Raw genomic sequence first — 19,477 nt, 5'->3', positions numbered from 1 at the left:
ACCCCGGACCTGAGACCACTTGGCAACGAGTGGAACAGGCAGGGTGGTGGCCAGGACTCAGGTAAGATGTCCGCGAGTTCTGTGCTAGCTGTCTGGTGTGCGCGGCCAACAACCCCGACCCCCAGAAAAAAAAGGTGTTTATGAGACAAATCAGGAGGGACCCTGGCAGTCGATCCAAATCGATTACATCGGACCCCTACCCACTGCCCAGGGAGGTTACAAGTACTGCCTAGTATTAGTGGATGTATTCACCAAATGGTTGGAAGCCTTCCCATACCGAACAGCCACTGCCCTGGGGACATCTAGGATCCTGGTCAGAGAAGTGTTCTCTCGATGGGGACTACCACAATACGTGGAGTCCGACCAAGGGAGTCACTTCACCGGGCAGGTGATGCAGGAGACCCTTAAGATGCTCGGCATCAAGGGGAAATGGCATGTCGCCCACAACCCGCAGTTATCCGGGCCGGTGGAGCGCTTAAACCGCACCATCAAAGAAAGGCTGCGCAAAGAGACAGGGGACTCACCCAAAGGGTGGGTAGAGGTCCTACCACTAGTCCTCATGGGGATCCGGGCCAGCCAGTCAAAGAGCATGGGGTACTCCCCGTACAAGCTCATGACCGGCAGAGCCACGTGAACCCCCACCCATGTGTTAGCCCCGGGACTCACGGAAGGTCAGCTTAGGGAAGCGAACCGGGACAGCTTTGTCAGGAATCTGTTTAAACACCTTAAACAGATTCACTGGCAAGCTGCTAACAACATGGGAAAAGAGCATCGGAGCAACCAACTGCTGCTAGACCCCTGCAAGCACCACGAGTGGGAGATAGGGGACCAGGTCATGGTGAGAAACTACGCTAGAGTAGGGGTCTTTGAGGCACTGTACATGGGACCATACCACATTGTCGACAAGGCAAGCCCCATGGTCTATGCCATAAAATTGCCCCGCCGAACAAAGTGATTCCACATAAATCAGTGCAAACTTTTCAACCCAGGGGCAGCAGCTAAACGTGAGGGACAGCCAAAAACTGTAAACCGTGCTAAAGACAGGGACCCCCAGCCAACAGCCCCCGACTGTGGAAATCCCACAGGGGACGTGGCAGACCCACAGACTGCACCTAGAGGAGCGGTGGACTGTGTTACTGAAGGAGCTGTCCCACCAATCATTTGGGACTCAGACGCACCCCCAGCAGCCGGAGCCTTAAGAAGGACTCCCCGAACGCCACGGCCAAAGACACCGTGGTCACCAGCGCTCCAATTTAAATGGTTCAGCCCCGGGAAAGGGACCAGCCGCAAAAGGGCAACTAAGGTCAGAGACCAACCCGCGAGCAGGGACACCCAGCCGGTAGCCTCGGGCAACAAGGGACCCCCAGAAGAGATAGTGGTGGAACAGCCACCAAGTGAGAGTCCCCAGCCCATAGCCCTCGACCAGGCAGAACCCCCAGGGGAAGAAACGAACCAGGCAGCCACCCCCAGAGGAGTGGTGTGCTGCAGCACCGGAGGGGACGTTCCCCCGATAGTGTGGGACTCAAACCCACGTCCGGTCAGGGTACTTAGGGTTAGGCGGTGCAGACCAACCTATCACCTACCCCGCTGGGCACCCAGCGGGAGAAGAAGAAAGAGAGAAGGCAGGAATTAACGTGGCCACCCGGAGACAGGTGGCAGATGTACATATATAGCGATGTGAATTTAAGGATGTTTAGCAATATGAATTTAAGTATGTTTAGTGAATAAGTTTAGAATAGTGTAAGATTTATCTGTGTAATGATAAGTATATATGTATTAGTTAACTGAGTTAAGGAAAAGAATCTACCTGTGCAGCTGTTAAAAGAAGCACAGGCCGGTTAACACCTAGGAGTAAGAAGAATCTACCGGTATGGCTATTAAGGAAGCACTGATAAGATAACAAGCAGAACGACTGTGAGGTAAAGTTAAAAGCAATCAGTCCACTAGGAACTGAATAAAACAGCCAGTCAATTAAAGACTATGAGCCCAACTTGGAACTTGGTCACCCTTTGTCAAGCCAGAGAGCTTTCTCAGGGCTGGACAATCTGTTTCATGTGCTCCTACAGGAAAGAGAGCAGCATGAGAAGGATCCTGTTCCTGCTTGCCCTGATAAGGATGAGCAGCAGCAACCGAGGAGAAGTGGAAGAATCCCTCATCTACGGGTGTTCAGGAGGGATAGCACCAATCGTAACCACCGGGGGTGGCCCCCGAGACGTGGAAGAACTTGGCGTTTACGCCCACGAGGGAAGATGGCCAGGATGGCTGGGATCTAACTCTACCCGCTACTCCAGCCAGGAAAGTTTTACCTACGGGGAGGCCTCACTTCTACGCCCCCGGATACGGATCATCGCTGCCCGAGTCAACGTTACAGAGGGAAAACGTGTATGTTTGACTTGCAAAGGGAACATTTCCCTGGGAAGATGGTGGTGGCTCAGAAAACTCAGCAAGGACGCATGGGACCAAGAATCGGACTGGGAAAGACGCGGTAATGATACGTACCGCACCATCACGGGGACATGGGGAGGAGTAAAAGTGTGTTGGAGCAAATGGTGGGAATCAGAACGAGGAATTCATGTTTTTATTTGGGGATCAGAGAGTATTTGTTCTGCAGGCATATCGATCGCCTTTGCCAGGCAATGGCAAGGTGAAGGGGAACGGATGGGGTGGGATTCTAGCCTACACGGGTGTGCGGTCCCACACTCCCCACTTCCAATTAATGCCACCGAACTAAGAACACACATTAAGAAACCCCTGCCCACAACCCCACCAATACGCACAATAATAGAAAGGTGTCCTACCAGCACCAAGAGACCTGGGAACGGATTAGTATTGGTACCGACCGAAAAGGTGTCATATCAGGGAGTACATTATGCAGTAGCTTCAGTAATATTAAACCCTACCGAGGTACACCTGCCTGCATGGTGCCCGAAGGAAACAGCTGCCCTACCAGGCCCTACTTAGAGACATGTTCAAGAAATTTTATGAGTTAGACTTTGGAAATGTAGACAAAGCAGACCTATACACCTTAAACGTTAGGGACACCATGGGCTGGGGGAGACCTAGAAGGGGAATCATAAACGACGTTTTCACGACCTACAATACAGCATCCTCTGTAATTTTGCCTATGCAATTCCCCCTCTACCCGAACATCTTACCGCTCTGTTAAAAGCTGTAATTATCTCACAAAAACACTTCTATACTCGAGAACAGAAAACCATTGAGATAGGGAAAAAGATTCTTGAGATCACCATTCCGCCTTGGTGGGACCTTTTCCGAAATATAGAAGTCCCAGTCTGGATCCGAATCGCTTCCCACACTTTAGTTATTTGTCAACTCGCGATTATACTTTACTTATGGTGTCTCACTTGCAGAGTGAAACGCAGAGGCCGTCAGGTCAGGCACCAAAGGGTGCTATACGCTCCTTGGCCGAACTTGGGAATCACGCAGGGAGGGGTGACACCATACTACCATGTTTAATTTGTGTTTGATTTTACCTGCTGTAAACCGCAACATTGCGAGTGTTGTAAGAGTGTTACTTAAATGTTTTAACTATGTACCTTTATTTTACTGAACTTAAAACATGTTTGACTATGGACCTTTATGCGATTTGAGAATGTGTTACTATGTGTTTTTGTTTTACTTTACTTGAAGTTGTGTATGACTGTACCGTCATTTCACTGTGAAAACTGAGTAAAAGAGGGACATCATACCCCCCCTATGCTATAACTGAATTGTAATGACTGTATTCGCCTGTACATTGCATTGCATTTCAACAGGGGATACAGGGTAATGTTTAGCTAGTATAAATGCAGTGAAGGTTGACTCTTGGAAGCAGGAATTTTGCTTTCTTGATTACACTCAAGGAGTGTAGAGTGTCAACAGGGGGACTGCAGAGAGTAAAATTCACCAGAACTCCCCCTGTCGAAAGGAAATTTAATTTGGGACTACCTACCGAAAAGTTTGGAACTCTAAAGTGCTTATGGAAGAAACTACAAGCTTTAATAGAATTATGAACTTTTACAAGACAAATTCAAGCCTGTGGGCAGACCTGGGGAACAAAAGAAGCCCACTTGATTATTGGAACTGTCTGGGTGTGAGGACTGAGGTAACCTGTCTGGAAGAATGAGTATTTGGAAATCTTCCTCCACAAGAGACATTACCATCACAGTATCACCCAGAGATAGCTCCCCATCAACATGGGTCTGGACAAACCATTTCAGCATATACATCACAAAGAGACCCAATTCAGCCTGTATGTGAAAGACTTAGCACAAAAGGACATTGCAATTACCAAACTAACATTTCCATCAGGAAACAGTTTTTCGAACATCAACCCACCCAAGACATATCAACTTTAACGAGCCCGACAAAATATTACAAAGAAGATCCAAGCCCGCCAAAATTATACAAAGGATTGTGAACAGGTTGGGCGGCAAGATTAGAACAGTGAAATCGTATAACTGGCCACTGTTTTCAACAGAGGTTAGCGAGAGGGAGAGAGAGAGAGAGAGAGAGAGAGAGAGAGAGAAGAGAGAGAGGGGAGAGAGATACCTCATCAAGATAAGGAGAGAAACCAACGCGACAGTTGTAAACTAACTTCTCCAGCCTTGAAGTCTTGAAGTCCTGAAGGAAGGAAGAACATCACCATCTACCATTAACTATCAAAAGGATTGGTAAGCATAAATCCCTGCCTGCCCTGGAGTCTAACCTAGCTAGAATTAGGTATTGGGAGGTTGGAGGTATAATTTTACTGCAACCCCCTTTGAATTTGTAGTGTATGGTTCTTCATTAGAGTGATTTTAAGTTTTTACCTTGTACCTTTCCTTGTATTGTTCTTTATTAGAGTGATTGTAAGTTTGGCCGTGTATTTTCTTACTAGAGTAGTAAACCTGTATTACTTTGACTGTAATAAAAAACAATGTTCTTTGCATCAAACCACTTTTGTTACACGCCCCAAATAAATCCAGAGTACAGAACCCAAGGGAGGGGGGAGTGATTCGAAACCGCTCAAGTTGGTCAGAAGGGAACCTGACCCCCTCATAGAGACCACACAAACACACACCCACCCCATCCCACCCCCCCTACACCTTCCATCATTTTGCTGATGATTGAGAGTAGACTGATGGAGCGATATTTGGCCAGATTGGATTGGTCCTGCTTTTTGTGGACAGGACATGGCTGGGCAGTTTTCTACATTATCGGATAGATGTCAGTGTTGTAGCTGTACTGGAACAACTTGGCTAGAGGTGCAGCTAGTTCTGGAGCACAAGTCTTCAACATAACAGCCAGTATATTTTCAGGGGCCATTGCCTTTGCTGTATCCAGTGTGTTCAGCCATTTCTTGATATCACGTGGAGTGAATCGAATTGGTTCAAGGCTGGCTTCTGTGATGGTGGGGACCTCGGGAGGCGGCCGATATGAATCATTCGTTCGGCACTTCTGGCTGAAGATGGTTGTAAACACTTTAGCCTTTTCTTTTGCACTCACATGCTGGGCTCTGCCATCATTGAGGATGGGAATATTCATGGAGTCTCCTCCTCCCATTAATTGTTTAATGGTCCACCACCATTCATGACTGGATGTGGCAGGACTACAGAGCTTTAATCTGATCTGTTGGTTGTGGGATCGCTTAGCCTTTCTATAGCATGCTGCTTCCGCTTTTTCGCATGCATGTAGTCCTGTGTTGCAGCTTCCCCAGTTTGGCACTAAATTTTCAGGTACATCTGGTGCTACTTCTGGCATGCTCTTCTACACTCTTCATTGAACCAGGGATAGTCCCCAGGCTTGATGGTAATGGTAGAGTGAGGGATATGCCGGGCCATGAGGTTACACATTGTGGTGGAATACAATTCTGCTGCTGCTGATGGCCCATAGCACCTCACGGATGCCCAGTTTTGAGCTGCTAGATCTGTTCTGAATCTATCCCATTTAACACGGTGGTAGTGCCACACAACATGATGGAGGGTGTCCTCCGTGTGAAGACGGGACTTCATCTCCACAATGACTGTGTGGTGGACACTGCTACCAATGTTGTCATGGACTGATGCTTCTGCAACAGGTAGATTGGTGAGGACGAGGTCAAGTAGGTTTTTCCCTTGTGTTGGTTCTTTCACCACCTGCTGCAGGCCAAGTCTGGAAGCTATGTCCTTCAGGACTTGGCCAGCTAGGTCAGATGTGGTGCTACCGAGCCACTCTTGATGATGGACATTGAAGTACATTCTGTGTCCTTGCTACTCTCAGTGCTTCGTCCAAGTGGTGTTCAACATGAAGGAGTACTCATTAATCAACTGTTGGAGGGCATAGGTGGTAATCAGCAGGAGGCTTCCTTACCAATGCTTGACCTGAAGCCATGAGACTTCATGGTGTCCGGAGTCAATGTTGAGGACTCTCAGGGCCACTCCCTCTGACTGTATACCACTGTGCCACCACCCTTTGCAGTACACAGAACACATGTTATATAAAAGTGAAATAAAGCGAATGCTGGAAATCTGAAATAAAAACAGAAAATGCTGGTAACACTCAACAGGTCAGGCAGCATCTGTGGAGAGAGAACAGAGATAACATTTCAGCTCATTGACCCTTCGTCAGAACGGTCTGATGAAGGGACCTCGACCTGAAATGTTAACTCTGTTTCTCTCTCCACAGATGATGCCTGAGCTGCTGGGTGTTTCCAGCATTTTCTCTTTTTATTGCACTTGTGTTATATGCCTCCTCAAGAAACAAAAGTCCAATAGACAGCACTAGAATCAGAAGTCTATAAAAGATGCAGGCTGGTGGTTGAAACACAAAGGCAAATATGTCAGAACCCTTGAAAAATAACAGTGCAGGTTTTGATATTGAGTTTTGATGTCTATTTGACATTACTTAACTGCCCCCATGATGCTTTGGAGACACATATGGGGTTATTTTGGTGAAATAGTGAAAACAGACACTTGGGTGCTGTGCTAATGAGACACGCCTGTTTGAAAGTCTGGATTTAGCACACAATTTTGATCCTAATTGCTGATTACCATAATTTGAACTTGCCTGAAGGTGCTAAAGCAGGCACCTGAGATTTGACTCTCAAGTGCAGTTTTTGTGGAGCAGTATATGTGGGCTCCACTCACCCACTTCCATTGAAGGTGTGGAGTAACTGGCTCAGCCACTACTGCAGCTTTCAGCACGGCTCAGGGAGTGGGGCACAGGACACACAGGTTCTTGAACACAGCACTGGAGGTCGTGGTGGAGGAGGTCCAGAGACAGAGGGGTGTCCTGTACCTGCAGAGGGGGAAGGAGTCCACCTCGCCCTCCTGTCCCTTTCTCCTGCAGCAGCTTATGCTGCTCTTCCTGGCCTCATGTTATCCTCCCATTCCTGCTCCAGACCAAGGAGGTGGGGGGGTGGGGGCACCTAGCAAGATGCCAATGATCAAGCACTTTTCTCCTGGTGACTCCTATAAGGTAGAGTAGCACAGCACTTACAAATTTTTGGTGACGTTTTCAGAGAATTTCCAGAATAAATTTTGATGGAGTGTTGGTGAAGTCTTGACAAAGTGTCCCAGAAAGTCTCCCGATGTATTTCAAAAATTCTCTTCAAACCTCTAACAGCAAGTGAACAGTAAAAGGTAATATATCATTAGGTAGCACTCAAAATCCTCAAAAACGACTTGTTTATTCCCAATCACTGGTCGCTGTTAGGCGAGGGCATTAGGTCAAACGCTATCCACCAAAATGGCGTGCCGCCTCCTTAATGAGCACCAGCAGGCAATTTAAGTGGCAATCAGCCCCTTAACATAACTCCACGCGGCCGTTCCTAGCACAAGCTCCAATTCCTTTATCAAAATGGCGTTTTCTGTTAAACGTGGGCTAAACAGTGTTTCAGCTTAAGACCCCATTTTGTCATCGTGGAGACTCTTTAGTGCCTATAGTATCTGGAGAAAATTGCCCTCATAAATTGTGACCTCGAAATTTCACAATGGATACAGTATATGAGTAATTTGAGACATGACATGTGGTAAGTGTAGCCGCTTGGGAGGGTCAGGTGATTTTTGGATCTATGGTTCCCAAGCTCTTCACCACTGAGGTTTTCCTTGCATCATGTCTGGGTCTGTTGTAGATGAATTGATAGAGATAGATTGCTATGATTAGTCAACAAGTCCATTATCATTGTACCATGCGGCCACCGGAATGGTAGACGGTGAACTAGATCGACCGTGGTATTTTTTCGTCTAGCAATTTCTATGTTCCTACGTAGGAAACTGCTGAAATGCCAGGTGACTAACTGGACATGCATGGGAAGCATTAACAAGTGACGGATAGTGTGAGAGACTGGAAAGAGCCTGTAAATGTGCCATATATATTTTGCTATCACACTTCAGGAAATTCAATGGTTCTTACACTCCCTATGAGTTCTTCAAATGTATTTCTGATTTGTTCTCGGTGTGTTGCTGTCAGAGTTGAGATGGTTAGCCACCTCCTGCCAGGTTGCTGTTCCCTTGGCTGCTTCTATGCGCCTAAATATCTTGTTGTAAAATGCAATAACATTTGGCTCCATAAACACCGCAGGCTTTAAATACCAGTCACAGACTACCTATAAAGTTATGAGCTCCCACATACCAAAAGCTAATGCTTCATGTTAACAAGGCAGGACATGGAGGTCTGAGTGAACCTGCCTCCAAGCAAATGGGTGGCCATGAAACCCACTTCTCCCCAGTGCGCGAACCAAATTTACCCCATTGTATGTATGTTGATGAGCTGACTGTCCACTGCTTGAATAGTCAGCAGATTCTGTTTTAATGGAGCTGCTGTCATGTCAGATGATGAAAACAGTCAACTTAAAACCACTGTCCAACATGATAGGAGTAATGTGATTATAATCTTGTTAAGACTACAAACAGATCTTATTGAGGAATTGTCTTGTGAGACTAAATATCCTTGGGGTTTGACTGTCAATGACGGTTAAATATTTCCTAAGGTCCATAACGATCCTTGACAAGGTCAGACCATTGCTAATAAACAGGACTAATATATTAAAATACCATCAAAGTTTACAACTATTGGCAGAAATAGGGCTGTAAACATCTCTTCATGTTTGACACACAGAAACGGGTGACAATTTTTTCACTGTTTATAGAGACTTACTATAAATAAAAGGATTCACAGGCCTGATACTTCCTGTTTTTCTTTTGTGCAGATGGTGCTGAATAATAGCTTCGAGTTATGTTCCTGACAACAGTTTTATATTGGTTTTAAAACAAATTCTAGTTCATCAAAATACTCCCAAGCCTCGAAATTCCCATGGAATTTATTGCAAAGGTTTAGTGGGACGGATCCCTGATTGAGGGGATGGAAAATGGGAATTGCGAGGCTTGGGAGTATTTTGCTAAACTAGGATTTGTTTTTAAACTAATATAAAACTACCGGAGGAAAGGAGACCTGGGAAGGGTCCAATGAAAGATACATTTTTAAAATCTTCAACTCCCAATAAAGCCAGGAGGTGCTATTTCTGTCATGGCGCTATTTCAACTTTGGTGCCAGTAGATCACGCTGGTCATTGCTGATGTCGTTTTATTTGCCTGTCCTGAATATACAAATAGCCCATCCCTATAATTGAGATGGGAGCTGGGCTTCTTTACTTGGACAGACTAACTTGCCATCTAAGCCCAAAATTGGCAACGCGAATTGGGCGTCCATTACAGAAACTGTCTAATTTTCATCTCTATTCATAGAATCATTGAAATTTACAGCACAGAAGGAGGCCATTTCGGCTTATCATGTCTGCGTCGGCTGACCAAGAGCCTAATCCCACTTTTCAGCTCTTTGTCTGTAGCCCTGTAGGTTACAGCACTTTAAGTGCACATCCAAGTATTTTTTAAATGTGGTGAGGGTTTCTGTCCCTATCACCCTTTTAGGCAGTAAGTTCCAGACCCCCACCACCCTCTGGATGAAGAAATGTCCCCTCATATCTTCTCTAAGCCTCCCACCAATTACTTTAAATCTATGACCCCTGGTTGTTGACTCCGCTGCCAAGGGAAATAGGTCCTTCCTATCCACTCCAACTAGGTCTCATAATTTTATACACTTCAATAAGGTCTCCCCTCAGCCTATTGTGACCAAAGGAGTGGGCCAATTGATATTTTGGGACCTAGAGTGTTTTTAGCTAGTATTTGCTTTGAAAACCTGAATTCCCACCAACTAGTCCTATACATATTTGGGTTTTAATGACTGTTGTGAACCATTTTCATTGTCTAAAAGAATCCTGCGAGAGCGGGAGATGATGGTGGGACGAGGATCCCACACCAATTTAATGAAGGAATATCCACATTAAAGATGTCAGAAATCTCAAAAGAAACTAAAGATCTATAATTGTTTGAGGCTCTGATGGAAAATAAATTCAATACCAAGGTTAAACACTAACAGAATTAACACAACAGTAATCGGAAGCCGAGTTAGAGGAAGCAGCGGTGATCGGGCAGAGGGAGAGAGCGGCGACCCACCATCATTAAATGTGGGGTGCTCCCAGCTCCACATTCAGATAAGTACATTTCAAAAACTTACCTTTTTGGTAGCAGGCGCTCTGGTTTGACTCGGGGCAAACAAATCTTGCATAGGCGGCTTCAAACTAGTGTTATGCCCTTTATTTGCATATTCAAAGGAATTGACGCCTGTTTCAGATGTGGGCACTGTACGACAATGTTTTCCCCTGTTCAATATGGCGGGCAGAGTGCCTCCGGATAAAAATGCACACACGTTTCCTGCTCACTTTATTGGGGGTTTAGTAGGCCGGTGCAAAACGGGTGCTATGCAGCCAGATTTATAGTGTTCCAGCTGTTGAGCCTGCAAAACCAGCATACAATTCAGATTGTTTTTGAAACAAAAAATGAAGCAAGCCAATGGTGACATAACACTAAATCCAACCTACACAATTAACTATATTTCTGTCTTGCAGGAATCAAATGCATCTTGCAAGCATTGAACTGAGCTGGCATCAAATAATGTTTAACTTGATTGTGACGGCATTGGCGTGACACGGAATAGACAATTCTCATAATCCCTATAGAGTTCCATATTCACTTACTCCTGAACGCACCAGCCCGAACTTTTTCCAGCATCTTTAGTGGGGAACTAGTGGGCAAGTACCGCAAGCTCACGCCGTTGTATGTCTTTCAGGTAGGGATGAGGTCCTGTAGGCAGAGTTTAAGGAGCTAGGAGAGAGATTAAAAAACAGGACCTCAAAGGTAGTAATCTCCAGATTACTCCCAGTGCCATGAGCTAGTGAGTACAGAAATAGGAGGATAGAGCAGATGAATGCGTGGCTGGAGGGATGGTGCAGGAGGGAGGACTTTAGATTCCTGGGGTTATGGGACCGCTTCTGGGGCAGGTGGGACCTGTAACCGTATAGGTTGCACCTCAACAAAGCCGGGACCAATAACCTCACGGGGGTGGGGGATTGCCAGTGCTGTTGGGGAGGGTTTAAACTAGCTTGGCAGGGGGATGGAAACCTGAAAATAGATTCAGTAGGGAGGGAAGTAAATCTGGAATTGGAAAGCAAAAACGTAGAAAGTGAATTTGAAGGACAGAGGAAACAAGGGCTAGAAAGTAGTCAACATGGAGGTCTGGCTATACTAAATGGTGTGTACGTCAATGCAAGGAGTATAGCGAATAAGGCAAATGAGCTGCGAGCACAGGTAGACATTTGGGAATATGTTATTACAGCTATTATAGAGGTATGGCTAAAAGAGGAGTAAGTATGGCAGCTCAGCATTCCTGGTTACAGGATTTTCAGACGGGATAGAGAGGGGGGTAAAAAGGGAGGGGGGGGTCACATATTGATTAAAGAAACAATTACAGCTGTGAGGAGGGATGATCTGTTAGAGAGATCATCAAACGAGGCTATATGGATCGAACTGAAAATCAAAAAAGGGTGATGACCCTGCTGGGAGTGTACTATAGACCCCGAAACAGTGAGAGGAAGATAGAAGAGCAAATATACAGAAATTTCTGAGAAAAGCAAAAAACTATAGGGCAGTAATAGTAGGGGATTTCAACTATCCTAATATTAACTGGGGGAAAATTAGTGTGAAGGGTGTAGAAGGTGCGGAATTCTTAAAATGCATTCAAGATAACTTTTTTAGCAGTATGTAGCAAGCCAACATGGGAGGGAGCAGTTCTGGATTTAGTTTTAGGGAATGAAGTTGGGCAGGCAGAAGGGGTATCAGTGGGAGAGCATTTAGGTGCTAGTGACCATAATTAAGTTAGATTTAAGGTCGATATGGAAAAAGACAAGGAAAGACCAGAAATAAAGGTTGTAAATTGGGGAAAGTCAACTTTGCTGAGCTGAGAGGTGATTTAGCCACAGTGCACTGGAAACAGCTACTTTGAAGGTAAATCAGTGGCAGAGCAGTGGGAGGCATTCAAGGAGGAGATCCGCAGAGTTCAGGCTAAATATGTGCCCTTAAAGAAAAACAGTGGGACTAACAAATCTAGAGCCCCTTGGTTGCCTCGGGACATACAGGGAAGGATGAAGAAAAAAAGGGAGGCTTATGACAGATACCGAGAGCTAAATACTGCAGAATCTCTAGATGAGTAAGTCCAGGGATGAAATTAAAAGGGACAGTAGGAAAGCAAAGAGAGAGCATGAAAAATTCTTGGCAAGTAAAATCAAGGAAAACCCAAAGATGTTTTGTAAATATATTAAGAGCAAGAGGATAACTAAAGAAAGGGCAGGGCCTATTAGAGACCATGAGGGTAATCTGTGTGTGGAAGCGGGAGATGTGGGTATGGTTCTTAATGAAAACTTTGCGCCTGTTTTCACAAAAGAGAGGGGCAATGCAGACACTGCTATCGAAGAGGAGCAGTATGAAATATTAGATGAAATAAATATAGTGAGAGAGGAGGTATTAAGGAGTTTAGCAGCTTTGAAAACGGTAAGTCCCCAGGCACGGATGAAATGTATCTTAGGCTGTTAAGTGAAACAAAAGAGGAAATAGCAAAGGTTTTGGCCATCATTTTCCAATCCTCTCTGGCTTCAGGTGTGGTGCCAGAGGACTGGAGCACTGCTAATGTGGTACCTTGTTTAAGAAGGGAGAAAGGGATAGACCGAGTAATTACAGGCCTGTCAGCCTAACCTCAGTGATGGGAAAATTATTGGAAAAAGTCCTGAAAGACAGGATAAATCTTCATTTAGAAAGACATAGAATAATCAGGGACAGTCAGCATGGATTTGTTAAGGGAAGATCGTGACTGACTAACTTGATTGAATTTTTCTAGGAGGTAACCAGGACGATCGATGAGGGCAGTGTGTATGATGTAGTGTATATGGATTTTAGCAAAGCTTTTGATAAGGTCCCACATGGCAGCCTGGTCACGAACGTAAAAGCCCATGGAATCCAGGGAAAAGTGGCAAATTGGATCCAAAATTGGCTCAGAGACAAGAAGCAAAGGGTAATGGTTGATGGGTGCTTTTGTGACTGGAAGGATGTTTCCAGTGGGGTTCCGCAGGGCTCAGTGCTAGGTCCCTTGCTTTTTGTGGTATACATCGATGATCTAGACTTGAACATAGGGAGTATAAGAACATAAAAACATAAGAAATAGGAATAGGAGTAGGCCATACAGCCCCTCGAGCCTGCTCCACCATTCAATAAGACCATGGGTTGATCTGATCATGGACTCAGCTCCACTTCCCCGCCCGCTCCCATAACCCCTTATCCCCTTATTGTCTATTTCTGTCTTAAATTTATTCAATGTCCCAGCTTCCACAGCACTCTGAGGCAGTGAATTCCACAGATTTACAACCCTCTGAGAGAAGAAATTTCTCCTCATCTCAGTTTTAAATGGATGGCCCCTTATTCTAAGATCATGCCCTCTAGTTCTAGTCTCCCCCATTAGTGGAAACATCCCCTCTGCATACACCTTGTCAAGCCCCCTCATAATCTGATATGTTTCTATAAGATTACCTCTCATTCTTCTGAATTCCAATGAGTAGAGGCCCAACCTACTCAACCTTTCCTCATAAGTCAACCCCCTCATCCCCGGAATCAACCCAGTGAATCTTCTCTGAACTGCCTCCAAAGCAAGTATATCCTTTCGTAAATATGAAAACCAAAACTGCACGCAGTATTCCAGGTGTGGCCTCACCAATACCTTATATAGCTGTAGCAAGACTTCCCTACTTTTATACTCCATCCCCTTTGCAATAAAGGCCAAGATACCATTAGCCTTCCTGATCACTTGCTATACTTGCATACTATCCTTTTGTGTTTCATGCACAAGTATCCCCAGGTCCCACTGTACTGCGGCACTTTGCAATCTTTCTCCATTTAAATAATAACTTGCTCTTTGATTTTTTCTGCCAAAGTGCATGACCTCACACTTACCGACATTATACTCCATCTGGCAAATTTTTGCCCACTCACTTAGCCTGTCTATGTCCTTTTGCAGATTTTGTGTGTCCTCCTCACACATTGCTTTTCCTCCCATCTTTGTATCGTCAGCAAACTTGGCTACATTACACGCAGTCCCTTCTTCCAAGTTGTTAATATAGATTGTAAATAGTTGGGGTCCCAGCACTGATCCCTGCGGCACCCCACTAGTTACTGGTTGCCAACCAGAGAATGAACCATTTATCCTGACTCTCTGTTCTCTGTTAGTTAGTCAACCCTCTATCCATGCTAATATATTACCCCCAACCCCGTGAACTTTTATCTTGTGCAGTAACCTTTTACTTGGCACCTTGTCAAATGCCTTATGGAAGTCCAAATGCACCACATCCACTGGTTCCCCTTTATCCACCCTGTTCGTTCCATCCTCAAAGAACTCCAGCAAATTTGTCAAACATGATTTCCCTTTCATAAAACCATGCTGACTCTGCTTGATTGAATTCTGCTTTTCCAAATATCCCGCTACTGCTTCCTTAATAATGGACTCCAGCATTTTCCCAACGACAGATAACTGGTCTATAGTTTCCTGCTTTTTGCCTGCCTCCTTTTTTAAAGAGTGAGATGGAGCGGAGTTCCTATTAACACAATTATTTCCCAGCAGATGTATTGGAACCTCTGAGGCAGCTGTAAAGGCTCGGTTTGAGGGACGAGATTGTTTTAATCTTTTTTTAAACTCTTGCAGAGTTTTCCAGTAAATAACTGTACTTACTCCAAAGTGTTCACTGTGCTTTTTAAAGCCAAGTACTGTACTTGTCAAATAAATATAATTAGTATCGTGACTTTTTTATTTACAAGTTGTAACTACATAATAATACACCACGCTTTGATGTCGATTCGAAATGATTCCTGATTGGCTAGTGAAAAGAGCACCACCCCACGTGATTGCAGATACGCTGGCACACACCGGTGAGCTCCTGGGATCCATGGGCCACTATGCAGCGCACAGCACCACAGAGAAACAATGCAGGTTCTCGAAGTGGGGTCCGCACCAGGAAAGTGCAGATTTTGTTCAGATTACGGTGGCGTACTCTTTAGCTATGCTATCGACCGCAAGCTCAGGGCCCTTTTCAATAAACTAAGAATAACAAGGGTGAATGCACTGAAGGTCCATCTGTTGGGCCCTTTGTTATCCAGACTCAGAACTGAATAATATACACAATGAGGGAGACTGACTGGAACTAATGGAACTGTATTCCAGCAAGGCATCATGAGCCCAGTAAAGGAGCGTGGAAGTGAAAAAACTGAGGATTGGGAAACAGAAAAATTTCAATGTGTGTACACATAAATGGACTGTACAGTGGTTGCTAGTATTGCAAAATTGGTCAGCAGACTCTTGTTTCTCCACTTCCTACCAGTAAACTGCTTACCACAATGGTTCACATAAATGCTGGACGGGTAAAGACCAGCAGGTCCATCGAGCCTGCTTCAAACAGCCATGGTGCAATTGTGCATCATGATCCTCAATCCCTATCTCTCCCACCATCTGCCAAGTAATCTTCCGGGAAAAGCAACAAAAAAAATAATAGAAACCCCCAAGTTCAATTGATAGGGAGATCAATTAAGGAAGTTCCAATGCCTGTAGACAATTAAAATAGTTTCCAGGAGATCAAAAAGACCATGAGACATATTGCCCAATACTGGACCCTTGGTGCACTGAAATTCAGTCCAGCTAGCATTACAACACAATGACTAGATAGTTTTTCTATTAATCTTCACAAAAATAGTTTTCTTAGGAAAGGTTGTTTGACACAAAATAAATTAACTGTTACTGGAAACAACACACACATTTCTATGGGCTTGAGTTATGTGGCAGGATGCCATTAAGTGGTTTACTTTTCAGTAAGGCACCACTTCCTGCTATGTATTCTGCACATGACTGTGCTAGAATTTTGCTGACAGTTCAGTTGCATTTATATTTGCTCTGTGCGTACTTCATCCTTAAAAGGTGATAGAAACTTAATTTTGATGATGAAGCAGTTTTCTAATCTGTGGTTCATGTTGCTGTCACAAGATTATCATTTTAATAAACGATCTAGCATTAAGACAATGACAACAGGACAACACGCTCTTGATTCTCTGTTGGATCTACCCATCCAGATAAAGTGCATTGCCTTGCCCTCGTTCCAGCCAGACATTTCCTGGGTACTCCTCAGTTTTGTACATTGGTGGGCTTCTATTTAACAAATTGGTCTTTCTCATTTTAACAACATTGGGTGAGAAATTCATTATCGCCCCATTTGGGGGCGGTAACATTTGAGAGGTGGGAAACTTAGCGCCAGGTGCTAAAGTTTCCCCCTCTTAAAAAATTCACTTTAGTGCTCTAGGAAAGAAGTGGAGCACTGAATGAAGCGCTCCATTTCCTTCTTGGAGTTCTAATGGGGCGGTAACTTCAGCAGCACTGCACACTAGGCCGTGCAGCACTGCTACATACAAAGGGCCCTTCCCTGCCATCACTGCAGGCTCTGCAATTAAAGAATTACCTGCCTGGACCACCAAGGGAGCGGGGGAGCCATTTGATCAGCCCGGCCCTCGAGCAGAGTGCCGTGCTGAGCGATCGCGGGAAGGACCCACGAAGAATACGGATCCAAACAGCAGAAACAAAGGTAAGGTTTTTTTACAGTTGCCCGATCCATGCCTCCTGCAGCTGCCGGTGTTTTCGCCTGACAGTGCTGCAGGGGGCGAAAGTCAATTTCGGGTACAGGGTGATCCGCACGACGATGACGTCATGCTCTCCGGGCGCAGGAGAGGATTTAATGGTGTAGTGCTGCCGCTACACTCCTGCCCGATATGACGGGAGTCGTTGTCAACGCAGTGCCCAGTCGGTAATGCACTTGCGCCCTGTTCGCGTCCCCTGGGGCGAGTGAAATGTGATCATCTTCATGATTATAACTTGAAACATTCTTACCTTGCCAGAATTAATTCACGTCTTTTATCTCCCACAGAACTTTCATGCGCGCTCTGAAACTCTGCCCCAGGCTCCGCCACGTAACGTGCTCCTATTAAAATCCAGGCCCATGACGCCACTTATTTCCAGCGCCTCCTCCTCTGTAGTTGTGAGCTGCGTGATAAGTAGAGAGCCCCCTCCGCTGCTCACCTTCTCCCTGGAGTTCTGTGCTCTCTTCACCTGCGCGGAGGGAAAGAACAGACCTATGAGTGAGTGTAATGACATGTGCTCATCCAATGGATGGAGTGCATTCGGTGAGGGTGACTATGAGGGAGAGGCATGTCGCTGCATAAGGATGAGGGTGAGTGGGAGTGGTAGATGGATGGATGGGGATGTGAGGAAGTGCATAGAATGAGAAGGATGGGTGCACCTGCAAGGTAAGTGGGTGTGAGGAGTGATGTGATGGAGTAGGCTTGAGAAGGCAGAGTGGGGAGTGGGGGGTGAGGTAATGCACACAACATGTAGGTGAATGTGCCACTGTCCTCACCTTTCCTGACCTGCTGAGGTCATTTCTGCACTGAACCCAGGAGCGTGTCATCACGCTCCTGCTGCTGACCTCCTCCGCAACCTCCACCTTCTTAGACTTAGCTGCAGGCTTCTTCCTCCCATTGCTAGCGTATCTCTCTTGTACTACTCACAGCCCCCAGCAGCACATCCAGGGAGGCATCCGTGAAATGGGATGCAGCCTTTGCCCAACAAAACTCCATTGCAACAGTTCTCTGACAGCCAACCCCAACTGCTTCAACTTGTGTGTTTGGATTGTCCCTTTAAATACTGGAGTTGGGATCATGCCATGCGGATCAACATCATGCCCGCTGCCGCTGATTGGATGGGAAGCCTGGAAGTAAAATGATAATGAGGTGGCTGAGTTAAAAAGCCACTAGTAGACGTGCTGAACGTACTTGCGGGTTTCCTGTGGGCTATTGAACCCCTCACTCTCAACGCAGCTCAGGCTTATAATCGGGGCCTTAGTCTCTAAAGTAGGGAAATGCAGCAACTAATTTGTGCACAGTAGGATCCCACAAATAGCATTGACATAAATGACCAGATAATCTGTTGTTGGAGGTTTTGATTGAAGGATAAATGTTGGGCAAGACAGCAGGACAACTCTCCTACTCTTCTTCGAATAGTGTTGCTGGATCTTTTACATCCTTCTGGGAGAGCAGATGGGGCCTTAGCTTACTATCTCATCTAAAAGGCACCCACCTCTGACAAGTGCCCCACATCCTCAGTTCGGCACTGAAGTGTCAGCCTACATTATGTCAAACATCGGGCGGGGTGTAAAATGGGTGTCCAATCAGATCCACTAAGTTTCCCACCGGATGGGTTAGGTTAAAATACCCTCATTATTTAAAATAATTTCCTTCTGCCCATAGACCAATTGTTATAATAACACTGGGAAAACTTGAGCAGCTCCAGCAGGAAAGAATATGTCACTGTCTTTATTGGAATATCTACCAGTGCAACTCAATTTCCATAATCAGTGGTAATTAATCATAAATGAAATTATAAATAATGCCAGCATCTGCACCCGAGCAGAAGCTGGCTACAATTATTTTGGATCTTTTAATCAGATGGTGTCCTCCGGGACAACAGCCACTATTTATAACCTCTGTGAAATCCTGTTTGCAGCATTCCCTCTCAGCACCAATGTCTGTGAAATCAGTGGCAATGATCAGAACAAGAAGAGAACAATGAACTTGATTAAAAATAAACTAAGACATTTCTTCTATTCAAATATAGAGAATTAGTCTTAGAACGTTATTATGTACTCATGTATTTTTTTCAGCCTTACTCTAGTGCAAATTTCTCATCCGCTGTTTTAATGCAGGTAATAACTAGATAATTTTAACTGAATTAATGACTGTTAAAATGGCACACAGAGGACTGTCGCACAAACGTCGGCTTTTCATCCACTAATATTGCCAACAGTAATTTCTCTGCTTCAGCTTCTATAAATGATATTACGTTTTTGATTGGTACCATTTGCATAATTGCTTAATGCAGTTTCTCTTGTGCATGTTAGTTTGGAAACATTGCTGGGAAACATTGACAGCCACATCCAGACAACCTCCTGAATTCAGGAGACCAACAGATGTATTCTCAACCTCTTATTCCT

At 45.2% G+C, this 19,477-nt stretch overlaps 1 long non-coding RNA gene across 2 annotated transcripts in view; it reads right to left on the bottom strand.

Moving 5' to 3' along the window:
* LOC139259525 (uncharacterized) overlaps positions 1–19,477 on the bottom strand; it is a 130,524-nt gene that overhangs the window by 68,436 nt on the left and 42,611 nt on the right. Inside the window, exons 3-4 of one of the 2 annotated variants that reach the window (XR_011592589.1) lie at positions 17,320–17,538; positions 10,741–10,812 (exon numbers count right to left, since the gene is read on the bottom strand). This is a non-coding gene — a long non-coding RNA (uncharacterized lncRNA). Of the gene's footprint in view, positions 1–10,740; positions 10,813–17,319; positions 17,539–19,477 lie in introns of those variants that run through there. The other variant, XR_011592588.1, reaches the window with a different exon arrangement.

This window comes from Pristiophorus japonicus, chromosome 3, assembly GCF_044704955.1.
Source record: "Pristiophorus japonicus isolate sPriJap1 chromosome 3, sPriJap1.hap1, whole genome shotgun sequence".
Taxonomy (NCBI): Eukaryota; Metazoa; Chordata; class Chondrichthyes; family Pristiophoridae; genus Pristiophorus; species Pristiophorus japonicus.
Note: the sequence above shows the minus strand (reverse complement) of the source record. Positions and strands in the feature narration are given on the sequence as shown.